Raw genomic sequence first — 24,793 nt, forward strand, 5'->3', positions numbered from 1 at the left:
AACTTGCCATGATCTGGCTGACTGCCTTCTGAATACTGGAGTTATAGGTGTATGCCCCCATGATCAGTTTTCTCTCCAGTTTTGATAATTAAACTTGCCATCCTTGACTACAAAATGGCTTTGAAGCCAGTCTAGTCTACATGAGACCCTGCCTCAAAGAAAAGAAGACAGAGGGAAGAAAGGGGGGGGGGTAGGCCTTTTCCCTTATCCACTTTTCACTGAACAAAAAAGTAGTCTGAAAACTTTTTTATTCATGAGTGTTAAAAGTACCTATCCCCTCCCTGCTTTGAGAGAGGTTTTCACCACGTTTTAAACTCTTGTGTTCACAGATTCCCTGTGCTTTCAACTCTAAAGTGCTAGAATAACATGAATATGCCACCACACTCAGCTTTAAGAAAACATTACTAAGCTCATATGTTCTTTTATTTTTTAAATATAGCCTATTTCATTTAAAACAGCTGTTGGTCCCCAGGTGATACTTTTCTTACTCTATTTAAAAATGCATTTTTAAAGAAACATAAATGTATATAACATCCCATTATTTATGTGACATTTTTATACATGTAATTTTAAGAAAATTTTTTTCAAACCCAGGGATGGGGGAAATGACTACAGAGATATGAAGTGAGTCTGGTTCTTAAAATTTTGGCTTTACAGAAGAAACTTATTTTAATTTGGGGGAGTAGGTGGTATTTGAATATTTGGCTGACTTCTCCTAAAATGAAATTATGTATTCTTAGTGTTCCTGATTTTTCAAGTTATGAAATATTTCTCAAATTAATTATCAGTTACTATGTACATGGTCTGAAATTTGTTAGTTCTTAAAATTATTATTATTTTGAGACAGGGTCTTACTATGTAGCCTTGGCTGACCTGGAGCTTGCTAGGTAGATCAGGTTGGCCTCCAACTCATAGAGATCGACCTTGCCTTTGCCTCCTTAATACTAGGATTAAAGATGTGTGTCACCATACTGGGCTAATATTCTTCAGAGTCACATAGGTGAGAGTTTGAGGACAATCCAAGCTACCCAGTGAAAAAAGAAAGTCATGAAAAACCTAGGGAATAGATGCTAGGAAAGTTCTATAAATCATCCTTTTTAAAATTTTAAATAGTATTGTGTGTGAGCAAGGGCACACATGTGCATTTATGTGTGCATGTAAGTGTAAACATTAGAAGAAGCTGACAGAATAATTTAAAAAATTATTTTGTGTGTGGATGTTTTGCCTGCACGTATGCAGAAGATGGTGTTGGACACTCTGGAACTGGAATTATAGGCAGTTGTTAGCTGTTATATGGATGCTGGGAACTGAAGCTTTACTCTTGGAAAGCCCTTAGTCATGGAGTCATCAGCTCCTCTATAACTTATTTTTTGAGTCAAGGTCCTTTACTGAACTTTGAGCTTGGTATTTTAGCTAGACTGGTTAGCAAGCAAGCCTCCAGGAACCACCTGTGTCTTTTCTTCACTTTTGCCATCATACCTGGCTTTTATTAGGTTTTGAGATCTAAATTCAGGTCCTTACACTAATGCAGCAAGCACTTTATCCATGAAGCCATTTCCCAAGCCCCAGATCATTCTTAATAGGGTTAAAAAAAAGTCAAACCAGCAGGGTATGGTAGCACATGGCTGTAATCTTAACACTTGGGAGGGAGTATCAGGAGAATCAGGAGCTTCAGGCCAGCCAGGGGTATACTGAACCCTAGCTAAAAAGGGGAAAGAAACTTAAAAACAATGAATCCTTAAAAGATATATACAATTACATTACTAGGAATAAACTTAAAATATAGTTATTTGATTTATAAAAAGTAAAACTTATTAAAGCTCAACCTTAAAAAGTATTATACATTCATATGTACATTAAATGTAAAGGTAGTGTGTGACTACTGCAGGCTATCCTTAGGTTTAATGAAGTGTTTTTGTCTACTATAGAGCTTGAAACTGCCAATGTACTCTGCTGAGTGAAGAAAATCTCAAAGGCTAGGCTATTTAAACAAATTAAAATGTCAAAGAACTTATCTGCTCAATGTCCTCTTCTCCCTTCATCTCAGAATCAGAATTGTTCCCTACTCAATTATAAGAATAATCTGGCTCTTTCTGTCACCTTGACGCCTGTGGAGGCCTGCCGGGAACAGGACTTCTAAAGAGCACAAGCATGTCCAGAAGGCTGTGGTGCAAGTGCTGGCTACAAGTGTAGAGTTTAGGCTGCCCTCAGATTTGTGATCCTTTGATCTCTACACTGGGTTAAATCATGTGGCTCATGCTGGCATATATAGTTTTAAGTAGGGTATTCTCACAAGCAGTTCTGTAAATAGCTAATTTCATTTCAAAATATATCAGTGTTGAAGAAACATAGCCACATTAAAAAACAAACAAACTGTTCTTTGCCTTTTAAAAATCCAAACATAGAATTGCACTGTGAACATGTTATAATGTACTTAATCATAACCATATGGAGTCAGCCAACTCTTCATTATTATAAATGCTGCTGCTGCTACCCTTTAACATATCTTTGACCACTCCCAGAAAAGACTAATTATTGGGTTAAAAGATATATAAGCCAGGCATGGTGGCACGTGTTTTTAATTCCACTTGAGAGGTAGAGGCAGGTATGTTCAAGGCTACTTTCTATATATACGCAGTTCCAGGCCACAGAACTAGCCAGAGCTATAGTGAGATTGTGTCAAGAGAAAGAAAGAAAAAAACAAGCAAGTAGCAAGAAAGAAAGCAGGAAGGTAGGCAGGCAGGCAGGCAGGGAAAGAAAAAGGAAAGAAAAAAGAAGAGGGGAAGAAAGAAGGGGAAAAAAAGTAATTTGGAGATATACTGTCAGAAAAGGTGCAATTTAGACTCCTAATGACTTTCCAAGAAAATGTCCAAAATGTCCAAATGCTAAATATAATTCTTAATCTTTACACTCTAAATAAGGGAAAATGAGTCTGCTGCTATCATTACACACACACACACACACACACACACACACACACACACACACCACATTTGTATTACTATTAATATTCTTATTAACTCCCATGTTGCTTTATGCTCTTTGCCCATTTAAAAATATTTATTTATATATTTTTGCCTGTGTGTGGGAGTGAGCATGCTATGACATGTGTGTCATAAGGATCCAACTCAGGCCACCAGGTTTGGTGCCCACTAAAATGGTGTCCTGCTGGCCCTCCTTGCCCATTTTTCAATTCAGTTCCTTGTTATTAATTTGCAGTACATTCTATGTTGATATTAAAATAACGAGAGAGGTGCTACACAAATGGCTCAGTGATTAAAAGTACTTCCTGCTGTTCCAGAGGACCTAGGTCCAGGAGGCACCTCATGGTGGTTTACAACTATCAATAACTACAGTTTGAAGAGATCCAATGCCCCTTTCTCCTTTCTATAGGCAATGTATACATATGATGTTCATATACAGATGTAGCCAAAACACTCATAAACATAAAATACATGTATGTGTTTATGCATTATGTGTGTACATATGTATGTACGTGAGAATATACAACTGAATCTTTTAAAACTATTAGGGCTTTGGTCAGACTGTTTACATACTTCTAATTCTGTAAATATCCTTTGAAGTTCTGACATTCATGGTTTTTGCTATACTTTCTGAGTGCTGGCATTACAGGCATGTACCACCATACCCAGCCTACAAAAAGGATTAAGTACCTAACACATAGTGGACTTTAAGTAGGCTATGTTTGAAACACATGATAGGGAACAAATCTAACTCTTTATGCAAGTATCTTTTAAAAGAAATACCATGAACAGCCAGAGTCAAAACAAGTCATTTTCCTCCTCCTCCTCATTTTCTATACCAAAGTGGTTCACCAAACTTAGACCAAATTGTTTATTTCAAAATTGTGTGTTTCTCACTCCACTGTTTCCAGTTTAATCCATAAGCATATTAACAAACTATTTTATTAAAAAATAACAACTTCAATCAAGAGTTCAGAATAAGAGATAAATGGTTCAGTGGTTAGGAGCAGAGGATTGATATTTGATTGCTAGTACCCACGCCAACCAGCCCATTAACTACCTGTAAGTCTAGTTTTAGAGGATCAAACACCTCTGGCTCCACAGGTACCCGCACTCATAGGCACATACCCACATAAAGAGACACACACACATACACATAATTAAAAATAAATTCCGAAAAAAATTATCTCCTGTTTATACTATACATATTACATAGCATAAACTATTTTAGTGTTTACATTACTATTATGTGCATCCTACCACAAAATAGGATTAGTTTGGGAACTATTGGTTAGTTTTGGAGACCTACATATTACATAATATCTGAATACTAACTATAGGTTACACAGTGTTAGTTTTTAATGATCATATGTTTGAGTGAGAGAAAATAGAAATCTAAACAAATAATTACATTAAGTTAAACAATGGGACCAATGCCATGAATGGTACAGGCTACAATGGGAAAGAATGGGTAGTGACGCATTACTGACAGAATGGTAGTAATAGGGAATTAGGGCAGAGTAAGCAGTTGTGCAAATTAAGTAAAGTGGTTAGTAGAGAGCAGACAGGTAGAATGCAGGCAAGACAGTAAAACCAGGTGGTAAATATCCTGCAAAGAGCTAGGGTTCTCAAAGAGCTGCAGCAAGCCATTCCATACTTAATTATACAAACCTTTCTAGCAAAGCCCAACAAGACGCTACAGACAGTGCTCCATGGAAAATACTTTCAATTACGCCATGGAAGTCAGTAGCACTAAGCTAATGTTGATATATTTGGAAAAAATAAACAAACATGAAAATTGATTAAAAAAAAATTAAAAAGTACTATGTAGAGCTCAGTGATGATAGATAACAGGTGTCATTCACCCCATTATTCCCAAAAAAGCTTGTTTACAGGTTAGCTCTGGCAGTATTTAAGTATGGGTGTCAAGAGTGTTCCCTCCATCTCCTAACTGTTTGAAAGGGTGATTCATGGAACCTCTATAGTTTAGGGAAACAATATGATACACACTAAATTGCTGCTTTCCTCGTGTGAATTTAGGCAGAAGTGACCAGACCTCAATAAAAACTCTGTGCACTATGTCTCTAATCAACTTTGGTAAGAGAACACTTCACATGTATAGCTACATTTCCACACTGGTGGGATGAAATATGTCCTGAATGTTTCCTCTAGGAGAAGATTCAAGGAAGCCTTCATTTGTCTCCCTTGGGACTGTGCCCCATGATCCCTTTCCCTTTGTATTCTTGTTTTAATAATTCTTGGCCATGTAAGTTGTACCATGTTGGTTTTGAGGATCCCAATGTAGAAACACCATGGTATACCATGAAATGTTTTCTTCTTTCCCTCTCTCTCCCTCCTTCTCTCTCTCTCTCCTCCTCCCTCCCCTCTTTCTCAGTTCCCCAACTTCAGACTATATTGTTTGGAGATAAGTATTGAGCTGGTGTTCAGGCATGGTGGTACACACTTTGGGAAGTTAAGACAAGCAGCTTATCATGTGAGCTCAAAGCCAGTGTGGCCTACAGTGAGAGTCCTTGTCTCTAAACAGTTGATTTCTTTTTAAAGAAATTGGGATGTTTCAGCTGGAACTTTGAAACTACTTGGTAAAGGGGCAGAGAAAGATGAACAGGCCCCATGTGATGGGGCTGAGGAAACGAGGATAAATATGAAAAACATCCAGAACAGGCTACAGGGAAGAAATGGCACTTAAATGAATTTCACTTAAAACTGAGAGAATATCCTTCTCCTCTGCTGCCAGGAGTTTACACAAATTTACACAGACTTTGGCTGCAGTACTTCTTTCTCTGTAAGGGATACACTGTCTAAGTTCTCGGCAGACTGTGTCTTCATAGGATTAGAACTGTGTCTTACTTCATTAACTATATATGCCAAGGACCTTCCAGAATGCTTGGCTGGTAATGAATACTTACTAATAAATGAGGTGCTTAGAAATGGAAACTGCAATCAGGAAAGACTTGCAGAAAACTGGAGAAACAGGAGCACATAAGAAGAATTCCATCTTCAATTTTGAATTCCCTTCTATTTTCCTTCCTCTGGTTTTTACTAATTCCTATTGTCTCCTTGTGAAATGACATAAACACCAACCATATATTCTGGTACCATGTAGCCAGGTAATGTTGGGGATTTAAAAAAAGGAAAACCAATTTCATATACAAAAATGACACAGGGGTACAGTGAATACAGAAAGAAAGACAAAGATTATGGCATGGAATTAGAGAAAGCCAGCCTTTCTCTGGCTGTCTCTAAAAAGAAATTAAGATATAGGCACTTTAACACAGAGGTCAGCTTAATAACAAGTATCAGGCTCACGCACCACTACCACTTGCTGGAGTAGATTTAAATTTTTTCAAGACAACCTACTTTTTCCACAAGCTACTCTAGAATAACTTCTTGAAGTTATGACCAGATTATCACAAATGCACCCCACTTTGACCTAATTTTTCCTAGTTTTCTTACAAAAAAAATTACTGATAATTCAGCAGGCTTCTACTGAAAAATGCTAATAAAGAACCTTTGTAACCTCTCAACCTTAGAGATAAGTCCCCTACCCCTCTACTGGAAGCTCTGCCCTGGGCCCTGGAAAAAAGTGAAAGGATCTTGTGGGAGACCAGAGGTAGGTAGTATTCCTTACAGGCAGACAGAGTGAACATTCATATCTGTGTAGACACAGCAGTGTCAAAATTCAGATCTCCTAAGCAGCAGTAATTCCTGGCTTGAAAGAAAACAACAAAGAAACACTGGTCTTATGGAAAAGAGAGAAATCAAGGGAAACTCTCAGATATACCTACAGCTCTTAGAGGCCCTTCCCAAGGATGCTAAAACATGTAATGGTATGACAAAGGGGTGAGTGACTTCAGCATAAACCTTACACTTTCTTTCCTGCTGGAATTTCATGTAGCAAGCTGAGAAAGCTACTCTATACTATGAAAGACTGAACAGAGTTCATTTTTGAATAATATATATATATATATATATATATATATATATATTGAGTTCTATGACGTATCTCTCTTCTAGTAACTTCCCCAACTCTGTGTTCTTAGGACCTCTTCCTACCTGGTCACCAGTAACTGTGTAGTTTGAATGTAAATGAAAACACTTCGACAACTTTCTAGCTTTTGATTTGACCCCAATAAGTGTCAGCAGCTGTGGGGTAAAAGTAATTTAAGAGATGTACACCAAACAGTGGTATTTTAGTCAGGGTTTTACTGCTGTGAACTGGCACCAAAACCAAGGCAAGTCTTATAAGGACAACATTTAATCAGGGCTGGATTACAGGTTCAGAGGTTCAGTCCATTACCATCAAGGCAGGCACATGGCAGCATCCAGGCAGGCATGTTGCAGGAGGAGCTGAGAGTCCTACATCTTCATCTGAAGGCTGCTAGTGGAAGACTGAATTCTAGGGTGAGCGTCTTAAGGCCCATACCCACAACAACACACCTACTTCAACAAGGTCACACCTCTACACAGTGTGCTACTCTCTGGGCCAAGCATATTCAAACCAATACTAGTGGGTAGCTCAGTTACAGTGCAGTAATTATTATGGTAATTTGATTTTTCTGGTTTTCACAATTTTTCAGTAAGAGGAAATCTTGATGTGTTACTTTTCACTTAATTTTCTTTTCAGTAGCAAATGAAAGTATAGAGAAGACTTGGGGTAATGGAATAGGTATTCTATGAACCAAGATGTGTAAATAACTTGAATGTCCCTCAACAGATAAATAACAAAGAAAATGTAGTACATATATAAAGAGGAATACTAATTGGCCTTAAAGATGGAACCATTTGGCAGCATAGATGGATCTTAAATATTGTATAGACTCATTTATATAAGATATGGATCTAGATCTGGTCATTACCCAGATTGACTAGCAACTATTTAGTTAAATTCACAGAATCAAATGGCTATTAGTTGTGGAACTAAAGGAATTGGTCAGGAAGAATAAAGTTTCAGATAACCAAAATTAAGCTCTAGAAATCTACAGTACAACAATGTACCTAAATCAATGCATCAAACACTTAAAAATTTAAGATGGCAGATCTCATATTGTTATTGAAATAAGAAATACTTTTAAAATATAAAAATGATGGGGCTAGAGAGATGGCTCAGTTGAGTAGTTAAAAATGTGTATTGCTCTTGCAGAGGACTGAGGTTTTGTTCCAGGATCCATGTCAGATGACTCACAACCACCTATACTAACTAGAAGATCTGATGTCCCTGACCTCCAGACACCTGCACACACATGCACACACCTAAACACAGATATAATTAAAATAAGATAAATATCTTAAAAATAGGAATATAAATGACAATATGTAAGTACTGTTAAAGAGGCAAAACAGGAAGAACTAGAGAAAAATGAAAATGATGTCATTGTTCTTTAGGTAAAGATTAGTGGTAGTGTTTGTCTAGCATTACACAAGGCTCCGGTTGATCCCTAGCACCCACCCCCTACACACACACACAAATTAAATATGAGATCCATTTTTAAAAAGAATTCTATATGCATACAGAAATTATATCCTTTTAAAAGCTTATTAGAGAGCTGAAGATGTAGCTTAGCAAAGCCCTGGATATAAACCTAACACCACAAAAACTAGGCATGATATATGCCAGCATCTGGGAAGTGGAGGCAGGAGGATCTGAAGTTCAAAGTCATCCTCAGTTTCAGAGTTTGAAACCAATTTGAGCTTCAGAGGAAGATACTCTCTCAAACCTGGTCACTCCCCACCGAAGACTCTCTCTACTCTCAAAAATAATTGAGACCACATGTATAAGTATGTATCTGTGTATACATCCACACACACAAATACATGCATCCAAATCTAATGGTAAGGCTTTTGCCTAGCTTGTGTGTGAGGTCCTGGCTTCAAGCCCTAGGATTATAAAAACCAAGTAAAATGATTTTCTTAGAACTAAATATACTTCTGGATATCTAGAGTACTTGGGGACAATAAAATGAACAAAAAGTAGCATAATTTTTGCTCCAAAGGTACCTAATGTCTAGCAGAACACAGCAAAAAACAGACAACTATACTGCAAGAGAAGTGTGTATTATCAGTGAAGATGAAGAACTCTGGAATCAAGCTGCCTGAATTTGGATCCAGCTCTGCCATTTATAACATTTATAATCCAGCTCTACCATTTATAAACTGCACACTCTTTGGCAAAGTTTTTATCTTCTTGATGATAATGAAAAAGTCAGCTTTATAAGGTTGTTAAAGTGACATCTGAGTTAATAATGTAGGATCAACAGTTAAAAGTATAAACTTTATTCTAGAAGAGATGAAAAAGGATGTGAAGACCCAAGCAAGGACAAAACCTGATTGCTCAGGAGACAAAAGTGATTTGGGGAGGAAGTGCAGAGAAGCAGGATATGACCTAGGTGATCCATCACTGGCACTGTATATCTGCATTCACACACACATGCATATGCACACACACATCACTATAGAGTGAAAAAATAAGGATTTTGTTAACACTGATTTATTATTTTCTGTGTATTTGTTGTGTTCCTAAATGTATGTATGTTATGTGCACAACATGTATGCAGGAGCCTGTGGAAGGCAGAAGAGGGCATGAGATCTCCTAGAATTTGAATTCTAGATGATTGTGAGCTGCCACAGGATGCTGGGAACTGAGCCTGGATCCTCTTGCAAGAGCAGTCAATATTCTTAACTTCTGAGCCATCTCTCCAGCTCCTTTGTTTTTGTTTTTTGTCTTAAAAATAATAGTGGGCTGGGAATTTAGCTCAGTGGTAGAATTCTTACCCAGCATGTGTGAGGCCTGAAGTTCAACTTCTAGCATGGTGTTACAGGAGTAGATGACATGGGATTCATAACATCCAAATAACACTAATACTACTGCTTGAATTAAGTGACAGGCTTTTTCTTTGTCAAAAGGCTAACTAACAAGATGGCTCAGCAAGTAAAACCACTTGCCACAATGCTTGAAAGCTTACGCTTGATTCCCCAGGATCTACATGGTAGAAAGAAAGAACTGACTCCAGCAAGTTGCTCTGTGACCTCAACACACACATATAAACAAATACATAAATAACAAAATACCAAGGACTCCATACTCCCTGTACTTCCATGTTCATTGGAGTTCTATTCACAAAAGAAAGGAAGTGGAACCAGATTTCCATCAACTAACGAACTAGTAATTAAAATGTGGTACATACACATAATGGAATTTTATTCTGCAGTTATAAATGAACTTTGCAGGAAAATGGATGAAACTAGGAAATATACTGACTGAGGTAACAATAGCCAAGAAAAACAAGCACTGCTTATTCTCCCTCACCTGTGGATCCTAGCTACACATGTTTATAGTAGTCTGATTTAACATTATTGTGTGCTAGTAAAAGCCAAAATATTCAAAGGGGTCATTTAGAGGAGGGAGTGGGAATGGAACACATTGAGCATAATATAGAAAGGGGAAAATACTCAGAGAATAAAGGTATACCAGGGAGGTAAGTGGAAGGAAAGGGATGAGAAGAGGCAACAAAAACTATGGATGGATGAAAAAAGCCATACAGAAATTACTTTATAAGCTCATTGAAAAACAGTATTGAATGGAATACCAGAAGCCAGAGGTGATTAAATGAAAATCCTAGTGCCAGGTATAAGACAACTCCCTATTAGACATTGGCCAGTTAAGTCCTAGATGTTTCTCAAACAATACAGGATACTGTCATGCTCTTGACTACGCATCAGAACTTTAGATTAAGACCCTGTTGTTGAAAACATAGTATACTTTTGTCAAATGACATGGAGAAATCAAGCTGGAGCTGAACTGGAAACTTCTTCCCTACCCACCTTCATGGTGCTAGCCTATGCAGGTTGCTAGGGGAGAAACATCATCAGCAATTTTACTTAATGAAACTTCTCTATCATTAACAGGTTTATTAACATTTGTCACTAATGTATCTAGTTCTGCCCAAAACATTTTGCTTTTCAAGAAAGTTTTAATGTCTAGACTCAAACAAAAAATATTTTGGGAAAGATAAAAATATTTAAGTCTTATAAAGTATATTATAAAATTATAAATTTTCCTAAAATACAATTCAGAAATGAATCCTAAATAGATCAGACCTACCAAACTACAATTTTCAAAACACTCATTATCCAATATATATGAAATTAAAACATTACATTGTACCCCATTAATATATTAAATATAATGACCTTTAAAAATTTTTTTAAAGTTGCAATAAGAACTGGGGAAATGTCTTAGTCAGAAAAAACCTGACATCAGTCTCTAGACCCATGTTTTTTAAAAAAAGCCAAGTGTGTTTATAATCCCAGCACTAAAGAGGCAGAAACGGGTGTGTGCTCAGCACTGGATGGCCAACCAACCTACCCTATCTGCTGAGATCCCAAATGATGAAAGACTATCTCAAAAAAGCAAGGTAGATGTCGCCTATGGAACAACATCTGAAGGTGTCCTCTGGGCTTCATAAACATGCATATGTGCAGACACACGGCCACACATGCATGCACATACAATATATTTGAAGTTATTTCTGACATGTTTCCCACTTTATTGCTTCTTCCATAAGGGAAGATGACAAGATGAAACCACATTTTCTTTTTAAAAAAGAAACAAAACAAATGACTCCCCCCCCCCAATTTATTTTAATTTTAAATGATTATGTGTATGTGTATATTTGTGTGTGGATGAATTCGAGGAATGTTTGTGTATGCCTGCAGAGATCTGAAGAGGGAGGGCATCAGGTCTCAGAACTAGAATTACAGGTGGTGATAAGCTGTCTGGTGTAGTTACTGGGAAACAAAACTCTGGTCCTCTATACTTGCTCTTAACAGAGCCAGCTCTCTAGTTCCATGATCCACATTTTCTATCTAAGTGAAATATCTAATCAGGCATATTAGCTTACACAGTTAACTCCAGCACTTAAGGGACTATGGCAAAAGAATTCCTTTGAGTTCAAGACCAACCTCAATTATAGAGCGATCTCTCTCAAAAAATAAATTCCAGTTGATAATTAAGAGTCATCACAGGGTGGTGGTGATGCATGTCTTTAATCTCAGCACTTCAGCAGTCAGGAAGCAAAGGCAGGCAAATCTCAGATTTTGAAGCTAGAGCCTGGTCTACAGAGCAAGTTCCAAATCAGACAGGGATACACAGATAAACACTAGTTTGTTTTGTGGGGAACCTAGCACACAATATCTAGTCTAAATTTTTTGTATTAATTTGGTTTAAAGATCATAACACACCTTACACTTATTTTAAATTTGCTTATGCAACAATTATACAGTCAGCAACTTATTTTATTCTAAGGTCACTTGGTGGATATCATGAACAGACATGTTACATTCTATATACTTTGATTTTCAGTCAGACACATGAAGTGACTGATTACAATATGCTGTGATATGGATGGAAAATAGGTCTAAAGTGCCAATAGAGTAGACAATAGAGTAGACCTTGAAAATAAAGAACACAGTACCAACCAGAACATTTCTAATTCCAAAGAGCTTGCTTAAACAAGAAATTTATGGTTGAAGAGATGGCTGAGTGGTTAAGAGCACTTGCTGCTTTTCCAGAGGAGCCACATTTCATTCTCAGCACCCACAAGGCAATTAACCAACGCCAGTTCCAGAGGATTCAAAGCCCTCGTCTGGCCTGTGCAGATACAGAGTACAAAACATATAGTCAAAATACCCATATACATACTTACATAAATAAACAGTAAGAAATGTATCTGTAACAAGTAGTCCTGTAGTAGGGAAAGTCCAGGACATGATATAACTAAATGATGCCACCAAGAACTCTGACTCCTTCTACCTCTGATCTGTTATCTTCAGAAAATGTTTTATCCCTGTGGTTACAGGACAACTGCCAACAGCAACAGAGACCTCATGTTCTCTTGGTCTTGAACATGAGGAGAAAGAAGAACCATTTTCCCCAGAAATAGCCTGTTTTCTTCAGTTCAACCTGACTGAAACAGGCTAACAGTTTACAAGAGAATGCAACTGACTGACTTAGACTAACCAAAATCTAACCCTAGAGTTGCTGATGAATCATCTCTAAGTGCCCTATATTTAAGAATAAAAGCAGATTTGTCAGGAATGGAGATAGATAATGGGCAGCTAACAGAGTTGATGATAAAGAATAAGAAAACTCCAAGCACTTGGATAAACACATGAAAACCACAGATGGAAGGAGAGGAAATAAGAAACAGCTTGGTTCAGCTGGAATGATGAGAAATATGATTGGACACATTCCGCACTCTGCTTTTGAGTCTGGCCTTTACCTCATAAAATAAGATAAAGTTAACTTTTGTTTTTGATTTGTTTTTAAGTAGAAAAGATACTACAATTAGGCTTTCTAGAAGTATAATTATGAAAGTATTATCAAGAATAGTCACGAGCTGAAGAGATAGCTCAGTGATTAAGTGAATGTTGGCAGTTCTCAATCACTTGCAGCTCCAGTGGGATCTGACACCTGACTTCTGCAGGTGCCTGAACTCATGTGCACATATCCCTGCTCCCACTCTTCCCCATAATTAAAATAATAAAAATAAGTTAAAAATATACAAAAGTAGCCAGAGATAGGTGGGGAGAGTAAGGGAAAAGTGGCCCAGCCTCAGCTGGTGGCTATTCAGCAACAGTAAGACTGATAAAGAGAGGAATGGAAAAGAATAGGACAGGATTTAAAATCCACACACAGATTTCTAAAAACCTAGGCAAGACAATTCTACTTTTGTTGTTGTTGTTTTGTTGGGACATGTAGCCTTAGCTGGCCAGGAACTCACTTTATATACTAGGGCTGGCTTGGAAGTTATGGGTATCTGTCTGTCTCTGCCTTCTGAATGCTGGAATTAAGGATGTGTACCACAACATTCAGCACTATGTTGTTTGCTTGTTTATTTGTTTTTTTAAAAAATGTGTGTGTGTACTCCTGCATGTTAGAATACATGTTTAGGTCAGAGGACAGTTGTGGGAATGAGTTCTCGTCTTCCGCTATGAGGATCCCAGGGATTAGATTCAAAGCTATCAGGCTTAGCAAGTGTCTTTAACTGCTAAACCATCTTGCTGATCGTTATTTCTTTTATAACAAGAAAGAAAATTAACCCTCAAACAGATTAGGTAACTTACTTGAAATCTCAAAGTGATTAGAGCCTGGTACAGTGGTGTGCATCTACAGTCTCAGCTGCTGGAGAGGCTGAGACAGTGCCTGTGAGTTCAAGAACAGCCAGGATAACATGGTGTGATGCCATCAAATAAAAACAAAAATCAAAAGACTATAAATAGCAGATTGTAAAGAGAGGTACGATGCCCAAAGTCAGTTTTTCAATACCATAAATACACATGAAAATGTTTTTAATGTTCCACAAGTAAACCTGATATATGAGGTAGGAGTATTTCACTAGTTAAATAAAGGCCATTTGAGCTATGCTGAGAGTTCCAGGCCAGCCTAGGGTACATAGCAAGACCGTAGCTCAGAACAAAAGTATGTGTATAAAGCCAGGACTACCATATCATTCTGTCAACATCACTACAATTTTCTCATTCACCAGGCTAGAAACTCTTGCAGAACTCAAATCTAAAAAACAAAAAAAAAAAAAAACAGCTATAATACTCAATAAATCTAGAATGAAAGAAAACTATCTCAACATAATAAAAACTTGTGCTAACACGAGTTCCTATTGGTTTACTTTTTTTTCTTCCTGTGTGTATGTGTGTGTGTGTGTGTGAGAGAGAGAGAGAGAGAGAGAGAGAGAGAGAGAGAGAGAGAGAGAGACAGACAGACAGACAGACAAAGACAGACACTCAGTGGTAGAAGACTGAAAACTTTCCTTCTAAGATCTACAACATCAGACCTAACCAGAACCCACTTAAGTGGAAAGGAGAGATGACTCCTACAGCTGCACAAGAGCATTGACACACATGTGCACTCACAATCTTATACACACAATCATACACTCATAACAATAAATTAAGTGCAAAAAGCTTAATACTACCCAAAGCAATTTTCATTATTTAACAGAACAAAATCCAATAGATTTTGTTTTAATTAGAGAAATCCATTTTAAAATTTCTATGGCATCTCAAAGAATCTCACTGAAAAATAATCATTAAAAAGTTCAGACGTCAGGGCTGGAGAGATGGCTCAGCGGTTAAGAGCACTGACTGCTCTTCCAGAGGTCCTGAGTTCAATTCCCAGCAACCACATGGTGGCTCACAACCATCTGTAATGAGATCTGATGCCCTCTTCTGGTGTGTCTGAAGATAGTTACGGTGCCACATACATAAATAAATTTTTAAAAAAGTGCAGGGGTCTTATATATGTTGATTTCAAATCTTAACTACAAAGTAGTTATTAAAATAGCCTGGTGCCAATACAAAGAAACCTACAGAGAGCCCCAAACAAAGACTAGCACTTATGGTTCAATGATTATTATATCTTCCTCCTCCTACTTCTTAGTACATGCTAAGCATTCTCACTACAACTACACTACATACCCAATCCTCGAATGGTTTCCGTTAAGGTGCCAAAGCCATTGAACCAGACAGTATTTTTAAACAAACAGTACTGAGAAAGCTGAACTTAACTGGGAAAACTTACTCTTAAAAAGATAGAGGATCTACAACTATAAAACTCTTAATAGAAAACAAAAGGAGAAAACCTTTATGGCAAGAATTTCCACATGGCACCAAAAGTATAAATAACAAAAAGAGAAATGAGGTAAACAGGACTTCATCATAGTTAAAAATTTGATAGACTAAAGGTATAGCTGTAGTAGTGGCTGAAGTTGGGATTTTGTCCCAACATCACAGAAAAAAAAAATTTTTTTTTAAGTTCTTGCTGGGTGTGGTGGTATATGCCTGCAAGCCTACAGCTTGGGTTACAGAAATAAGGTCCCTAGTTAAGGGCCAACCTGACCACATAGTAAGACCTGGTCTTAAAAAGCCAACAAATAAGCACTTTTTTTTTCTATCAAAGGAAGAAAAGGCATCATAGATAAGTAGAAAACATTTGCATTTTGATGTAGGTGTCAAGCCTGACCTGGGTCTGAATTCAATCTTCCTATATCCCCAACTACAAGATGAAAGGAGAAACAACTCTTGCCAAGTTGTTCTTTGTCCTCCACACATGTAGTATGAAATGTCTACAAGCATGCTAGCTAGCACCCACACACAAGTGTGCACCCACACACAAAATATAACTTTACAGATCACATGTCTAACAGGAGATTAATATTCAGAAAAACCAAAGAACTCCTACAACTCAACAACCAAGCAGAACTTTTGATTAAAGAAATAGGCAAAGGAGTTGGGCGTGGTAGTCTACCCATGTAACTCTCCAGAACTAGGAAAGCAAAGCATTTTGATGCTAGCTTGTGCATCAAGGCCTCTCTCAAAAATTCCAAAAGGACAAAGGAGGTGACAATGCCAATAAATACAGGAAGAGATAGTCATCACTAACCACAAGTAAATGTATGTTAAAACACAATAATAACCACATGCACTCTTTACAATGACAGAAAAGGAGAACCCTTCACAGTTCAGAACACAATCTTTGTGCATTGCTTGTGGGAATATAAACTTCCTTTGGCTTGATAAATGCCCAAACTAAACAAAAGAGATGTCTTGGACAGGTCATTTCATATAGTGATCAAAAGACAGACAACTCAAGTGTCCATGGACAGATGAAGACACAACATGTAGTATATACTTAGAATGAGTTTTTCAGCTTTAAAAAAGGAAGCAAATTCTGATAGTGTACAACATGAATGGACCATCAAGCCAGTCACAACAGAAAATACTATGTTTTAGATTCTATGATTGTATTTCTACCTAATCAAGGTCATAGATAAGGTAGAATAACAGATTTCAGTTGCTGAGGTTAACCATATTAGTGTTTAAAGAGTACAAATTTTTTGTTTGGATGAAAGAATTCAATTTCTCAGATGAGGGTGTGTCACTTTGTCTCAGAAATCAAACTTAGCATGCATGAAACCTTCAGTTCAAATCTCAGCACTGGGGGAAAAATAAATTCTAACTATGTGAGTAGCAACATCATCCATCACATAAAGCTATCAGCTGCCCAAGCTGGTGTACCCGAGTTCTATCCCTGAGAACCCACATAGTAGGAGAAAATCAACTCCTATAATAGTCCTCTGACTTTCACCTGTGACCTTTGGCTGCATGAATGTTTATGCAGTAAGAAAAAATAAAATCTAGTAAAAATAACATTTTTCTAGGGCTGAAGAGATGGCTCAGTGGTTAAGAGTCATCTTAACCAAGAGCCTCCTCCAAAGGACCTGAGTTCAATTCCCAGCATCCGTATCAGGCACTCCTAACTGCCTGTGACTCTTAAGTTCCTATATGTACACACAGAGATAATTAGAAACACAAAGTTAAAAAAAAAAAAAAAAAAAGGAGGGTGGGTGGGAGAGATGGGTAAGAGGTTAAGAGCACTGACTGCTCCTCCAGAGGTTCAATTCCTAGCAGCCACATGGCAACTCACAACTTTCTGTAACCTTCACAGACCAAATACCCTCACAGGCAAACACCCTCACAGGCAAACACCTTCACAGGCAAACACCCTCACAAGGCAAACACCCTCACAGGCAAACACCCTCACAGGCAAACACCCTCACAGGCAAACACCCTCACAGGCAAACACCCTCACAGGCAAACACCCTCACAGGCAAAACACCAATGCACAAAAATAAAATAAAACAAAACACACACACACACAATTTAAAAACGAATTCAGCAGATAGCAATGGTAATGATATACAACAATGTAAATGTGTACAGAAATGTTTAATTATCAATATGAGTGTATAGACACATATATACCTGCTAGGTAACCCTCCTTACTAACTTTACCTTACCTAACTCAGTGGTAGAACATTCTTGGATTTGATTTCCAGCACTTCAGAAAAATATTTTGAGATACACTTTGCTGGGTGTGGGTGTACAAATCTGTAATCTTAGCATCTGGGAAGCAGAGGAATGATCCTAGCTATCCTCTCTGAGCCAGGTAATAAAATGACTAGCTACTGTCTTCTTAGCTCATTTATTTCTTGCCTTATTTTTTAACTCAACCTGTGGATGACAGCTTTTAACAAACACCTTTAAAGGTTTGTTAAAACTTGCACAAAAGAAAACTTAAAATTTCAATTTAGCACTCAAAATTCTTCTACAGAGTCAGCCTTCTGGCTACTTAATGTTCCCTATAGAAAATATCTTCTGGAGAGGAGAAGCTCTGTCTGCTCATTTTGTCTTCTTCTTCCTCTATTCCCTTTCCCTAGCACTAATATCCAATTTATACACCCCCCAACACACACAAAGTGAGTGTAACAATTTCTATGTAAACATAAACACTCATTGGCCAGTTGACTACCAAGTGTCCCAGGAAGTTATTTAAACTCCCAAGGGCAGGCTAGAACTCCCACTACCCTGACCTCCCACAGCATTCTCTGCATTAGCAGAGCTCATTAGACTGACTTCTAGTCTCATGTGAATGCATCTTTTCCCAGTAAGAACCCTGAGGCAAAGCCTATTATATATTACATTTCTTGACTCCCACTCCCTAGGTCTGGAATAATAAAAACACAAAGCAGACCTTTAATAATCATACGTAATCTGAGCCTTGTGACTAAAATATGAAAACAAAATCACTTGATTCTATTTTATTCCTGAAAAGTTGACCTGTAACATATTACATATAAAATTCTGAAGCCCAACAAAAGAAGAGAAGGGGACTAGGCAGTATAACCTGGAAAACCACTGTTTTAAACCTAAGGTTAGAGCCAGATACAAAGAACTTGAGATGCTAATCATGTTGGGACAGAACACTAACAGGAGTTAGGTTTTACAGAATGAACCCATGCAAGAGCGAGCCAGGCTACAATGTGATGAGAATCTAGTTATGGACCTAAGAAAACTTCAAATGAAATGTTACTCAGTGTTACTAAATATGGTTGGTGTTGGGTGGGGTGGCCTCCTTAGCAGTTCTTTTGATTGAAGTAGCTGCCAGGTTCAGAGAGATGCTCATTTCTACTTTCAACTTTATTGTGCAAAGGCCTAGAGATTGGGATGAACCGCGTGGTGAAAGCAATCCACAAACAGTAGTGCAAGAGTGGAGTGAAAAGAGCTCTTTCTCACCTGCAGAAGCCTAGATCCTAGTTTAGGTCTCACCCCTCCCCAGCTAAGTTAAGACCCATGGCAACACGCGTCCATCTCTCCCCACCCCCCCTTTAAAACACGCTAAATCTCTATAGGTTTTTCTGACTTCAAAATTACAAGACAAGTCTAATCATAACTGCTACTGCTATTAAGTTCATATAACTTCAAGTCTTTCTTCCAGACTTACAAGGAAGACGATGTGAGTGATGAGTGAAACCTAGACGCTACTCAGAGACAAACTATAACGTTTGCTGGAAAAGCTAACTCTTCTGCAAAAAAAAAAAATGCTTTTTCCTTGCTCGTCACAGTTAGATGCTTGAACCGAGGAAACAGTGCACTGGGAAAGAGAGCCAAGACTGCTCTGTAAATTAGGCCTACGCCAAGAGTACTTATTATGCCTGCTGGTATGTGAGAGGCGCTGTGGTAGTTCAAAGCAGATACAACACTCCTCGGAGTTTCTCCTAAGACGGTGAGAAAGTTCTCACCCTAGAGTGTGAGAGAGTGAGTGTGAGTGCGTGGAAGGGAGTAAACAGCAGAGGCAGAAGAGAAGGCACACCTTTCGCCAAGTACTCCAGGGAGCTCCATCAGCCTCCGCGTCTCCAGCAGACGCTCGGTATTGTCTCCCCACCTACCTGTCAAAGCTCAACGCCAGTTTCTTTCCTCCCGGAGCACTCACCCCGGACGATCTCACTTCGCCCGCGGGGAGTGGCCCTCCCCAGGCCTGCTCCTCCCCAAGCTCTGGCCCTCCCTGCGGCCTCACGCCCACCCGCGGCCCCGCACCCCATAAACAGGAGTCCGCGCCGGGAGCGGGTTCCCCAGCGCAGGGTGCGGCGGGTCCCGCCCCTCGAAGCCCAGAGCTAGCAGCCCGACCCGGCGGCCACCCCGGGCGGGGGTGGGTGGGATGCGCGCCCTCCGGCCCAGAGCGCCGCGTCTCAGTCCGGGCCCGGTCGGCTGCGCGCTGTCCGGCCCGCCCCTCAGGGCACGGGGACCGGCCCGTCCCGCGCCCGCGCGCTGGGCCCTAGACGGCCGGCTGGCCAGCGCCTCAGCAACCCCCGCGGCGTCCCGGCCTCAGCTAAGGCGCCACCACGCCCAACCACAGCCCCTTCCTCAGCCGGACGCCTCGCGCCGCGTCGGACGGCGAGACGGCTCCTCAGCTTCAGACACCGAGGGACACTCACCTCGGAGGCTCCTCCCGCCGCGACTGCTGCTGGGACCGCTGCCGTCGCCTCCGCCGCCGCCGCCCCCAGCGCCGCCGTCCGCACTGGCGCCAGCCCCCGCGGCCATTCTCCTCCAGCCGCCGCCGCCGCCGCCCTCCCCTCTCCTGTCAGTGGTTTAGGCTCCGGGACCACTCCAGGTTCCCCCCGTCGCCATTTTGACTCCGACAGGGAGCAGGAGGGGCTCGCCTCGGCGCGGCCCTGGCGCGCGTGCGCCGCTCTGCGGAGCCGGACGGCCCCGCCCGCCCCCGCTGTCGGCGCGCCCCCGTCACGTGACCCGACGTCGGCGCGCCGGGTTGGGGGAGGAGGGGCAAGCTAAGGGAGGCGCGTTCCAAAAGGCGAGTGCGCGCGCATTCTTCTGGCTAACTCGGCCTGAGGGAGATGCGAAGGGGCGCCGGGTACTTGTTGCAGCATCCTGTACAGCTCCTGGAACTGTACCCTATTATTCGTTGTATTTAAATGGAATAATCACCACTACGCAGGGGAAAGCCAGTTCCATTGGTTCGTTTTCTCTGGGTAGCTGCCACCCACTGGGTGGTGGCAAATGCTTGCCTCAAAAAGAACTGCGATCTGGAGGAAAATTCCTTCCTGGCCGACTTTGCATTTCGGTGGCTTCTATTTGTTAAGAATTTCTTAAACTCTTTTGTCCTCTTGGTATTTTTATAGGTAGCACTTTTCTAGTTACCTAGTATGTGAGAAAAAAAAGATACCGAAAAGTTTCAACAACAAAGAACTAGGCTGATAGAATTAACAGCGCCCCCCCCCCCCATGGGAGAGCCAGATCTCTTCCATAAACAGCCCTTGTTTGTGATTTTTGCTGTAATTACAGCGAGGCAGTAACAAAAACGACTTACATTTATGGAGTGCCCTACAGTTTTCAAAATACATGGTTTCTGTCTGAATGCCAAAACCGCCCTTTAAGGTAGTTGGGATCGGCGTTATTATCACTGTTTTACAGTGAGGGCAGCGGGCAAGCCAGGACAAGAATCCAGGCTGTGTCCTTCAGGAATTTGCGTTTTCTCTGTTTCCCCAGTCTTTCTGAAGCAAGTTCTCTAGCATACTTCTTTTTGATGGTGTTAGATTAATGTTTATGTGTATGAATGTTTTGCCTGCATGCATGTGCCCCACATGTGTGTCTGGTGTCCACAGATCCCCTGAACTGGAGTCATAGGATGGAGTCACCATGTGAGTGCTGGGAATCGAGCCCGGGTCCTCTGCAGGAGCAACAAGTTCTCCGAATCACTGATCCATGTTTTCAGCCTCTTCGTGGTCGTTTTAAAAAGCACCTGAGTAAAAGGTCCTGTCCCCAGTTCCTGAAAGAATCGACTTGATTTAACCTAATCTTTTAAAGATTTAACTGGCCTTTAGCACTTTTACTTTCTCAATAGATTTGGGGCGTGGGGGGGTATTTGTATTGAGACCTGTCTGAAGCCAAGGCTAAACTTTGACTTACTGACTTTGACCTTGAGCTCCTGCTCTTCCTAGTTCCTCCTATAGAGCAGGGGGGGGGGGGGTTACAAGGGTGTGTAGTCAGGCCCACCAACCCACTTTGCCTGATGACTGACTTTCTTCAGTTGACCGCGGGTGTTCAACATTTCTGATGTGTGGGGTATGGCAATCAAGTTAGAGTTGGTGGAATTTTGATCCTTTTCCAGTTCTCTGAGAGATGGATTTGAAACTTGTCCTTGAGGTCCCATGCCCTTGCCTCTCTATGAATAAGCACTGTGTTTTGCAAGTCTCCCCGCCCCCATTGGTATATTGTGTACAGGTTTAGGTAAGTTTCAAAGGATAAAAGCAACAAAATTCTGTCATGGGTTTGGCTTCTGGGTTTTTTTGTTTGTTTGTTTGTTTGTTTTGTTTTTGTTTTTTGGTTTTTTTCTGTTTTGTGGTAAAAAGGGTCCTAGTCCTTTGATATTTGTTCTTGTTTTGTTTTCATTGAATAGATGGTATATGTGTGTGCCTATGTGGTGGGGGAGGAGGGGTGTGCAGGGCAGAGGACAAACTCAGGAGTCAGTCTTCCCCTTTCACTTTGAGGGAAGGTCTCTTTCTATCACGGTCCAGCTGGCCTGTGAGCTCTGTCTCCCATCTCTCCAAAGTAGCGATAACATTACAGATGAAAAGCCTTACCCGGGTCTGGAGATTTAATTCAGTTGCCTGGCAAGCACTTTACCCGTCTTCCTAGTCTCTGTTTGCAAAAGAAGATTTGATCTGTGTTGTTTTAGATATTTGGCCTTCAGTTAAAGGGCATAAATTGTTTCTGTCAACTTCTAATAGAAGAACTTTCCTTTCTTTGAATATTTTCCTGACTTTTTTTCGAACATTTTAAAGTTTATTATAATTTCCTTATTGGTTCATTAACTGCTTTCTTTAAAAAACAACAACAAAAAGAGCTCTTCCTGGATTTATTAGCTTACTGTTTCCTTGTGCAGTGTAAATGCTGCCACAATTCTAATCCCTGAAGGTGTGTCGATTATAGCAGAAACTGTAACTATTGTTCAAAAGAGGATTCTGTTTGCACTAGGGCTCTTTCCAGCTTCCAGAGCTGACTACAAGGTGGCTGTCATCTCCTCTGAGACGTTATGGCTGCCCTCAGATCTCTGAGAAAGCCCAAGATCACCAAAAAAGAGGAGCCAGAGCTTTACCCTGTTGAGCAGTATGTCAGAGTCCAACTGACGGAAACTCAGAGGTAATGACATCATTCAAGGAGATTCAAGGGCCAGATTCCTATGCTCCACATTTGGTTATGAAACAACAGGAAAACTGGGTACATGCTGCCCACTGGTTTCTGGAAGTTCCTGATTCACAGCATCAAGGAGCTGGATGAGCTCCTGATGTTCAGCAAATTTTACCGTGTTGGGATTACTCACCGTGTTTTCTCCAGGAACTCAAAACCATCGGAAAAGCAGCACAGTCGGCCACCAGAGTCACCAAACCTGCAGAACAACAAAAATGGATAAAAGGTGTTTCATTTGCACTAAGATAACCCCAGAAAAAATGGCCACACAGGGATTCCCTGACAGCTGGTCGGTGTCAACTGACCACACAGCTGTGAGCAATAGACAAATGATAAATAGAAAAAAGTTTTGAGGGAAACTGGTCCATCTGGTTGGAGCTGATGTACCAACCTCCTAGGCCCCCTCCACTGTAGCTCGGAGTCCATAACTGCACGGTATCTTCAGTCAAGCCCCCACCACTATTTTCCACAACATGAACTTTGTCTATATCCGTTGACCACTCATTAAGGGGTGGAGAGATGGTTCAGCAGTTAGGAGCACTGACTGCTTTTTCAGAGGAACCAGGCTTGACTCAGTTCTCACGCTGCCACTCACAGCTAGCTATGACTCCAGTTCTGGCCTCTGGCAGCACTAGGCATACATGTGGTGAGCAAACATATCCAAACAATGTTAATACACATATGACTTTAAAAATCTTTACAACGGGCCATCACTAACTTGCTTCTGCTTAACCACAATCACAGGAAAAGGACTTATTTCAGAGTTTCCACCAGCAATCTTTGGTTTTTTTTCTAGCCTTGTGATGAAGCACAATTCAGCAGAAGTTTGTGGCTACTTGCTTAATGATGGCTAGGAAGCAGAGATGGGGACAGACTGGGGACCAGGGGTAACCTTCAAAGGTAAGCTCCCTGTGACCCTCTTTCTCCAGCTATGGCCTATTTCCTATACTTTCCACCAGTTCCCAGAATAGTGTCCCCGATAGAGACCAACTGTTGAAAACTTGAGCCTGTGGACTGTATACAGTTCATACTTAAATGAAAACATAGTCAGAGATAGATGAGCGTGTGACACAGTCCAGTCAATTGGAATATTTTCTGAAAAAAATGTTTACCAGAGTTGAAAACCTGAGACATTTGCATCCAAGAATTCCAGTTACTGCCACTCCAGTGGCTTGAGTTTCTTTTTTATATTTATTTTATTTTAAGGTCTCTCTCTCTCTCTCTCTTTCTCTCTCTCTCTCTCTCTCTCTCTCTCTCTCTCTCTCTCTCTCTGTCTCTCTGTGTGTGTGTGTGTCTGTGTGTGTGTATGGATGGGGGTATGTGCATCCCACAGTGTGCATGTGGAGGTCAACAGACAACCTGAGGGAATCAGTTGTCTCCCTCTGCGTGGGTCCTGGGGATGGAGCTTCTGTTGTCAGGTTTGACTAGAAGTACCTTTATTGGTTGAGCATCTCACCAGCTCAAATTCTAACAGTATTTTCTTCCCAGTATACTTGCTTTTTTATTCATAAGCCACGGAAGCCCCTTCTCAAGCCCCTTCCTGGATGTATATAATAGAAACAGGGTTGGTTGGTTGGTTTTTTAAAGTCTCAGAGGCCAATTTTACTTTCTCCAATTGCTTTGCATATGATTCTGCTTCCACTCATTTCTTTCAAAGTCCCTGGTGTCTAAGT

The 24,793-nt window shown here is 40.3% G+C and overlaps 1 protein-coding gene across 1 annotated transcript in view; it reads right to left on the reverse strand.

Annotated features, from left to right (window-relative positions):
* Positions 1 to 20,463, reverse strand: part of BTBD7 (BTB domain containing 7) — an 81,394-nt gene extending 60,931 nt beyond the window's left edge. The window contains exon 1 of the mRNA XM_080940756.1: positions 20,351 to 20,463. The gene's annotated coding sequence lies outside the window, so the exon portion shown is untranslated. The remainder of the gene's footprint in view (positions 1 to 20,350) is intronic.
* Positions 20,464 to 24,793: the final 4,330 nt, after the last annotated feature.

This window comes from Micromys minutus (assembly GCF_963924665.1).
Source record: "Micromys minutus genome assembly, chromosome: 1".
Lineage (NCBI taxonomy): Eukaryota > Metazoa > Chordata > Mammalia > Rodentia > Muridae > Micromys > Micromys minutus.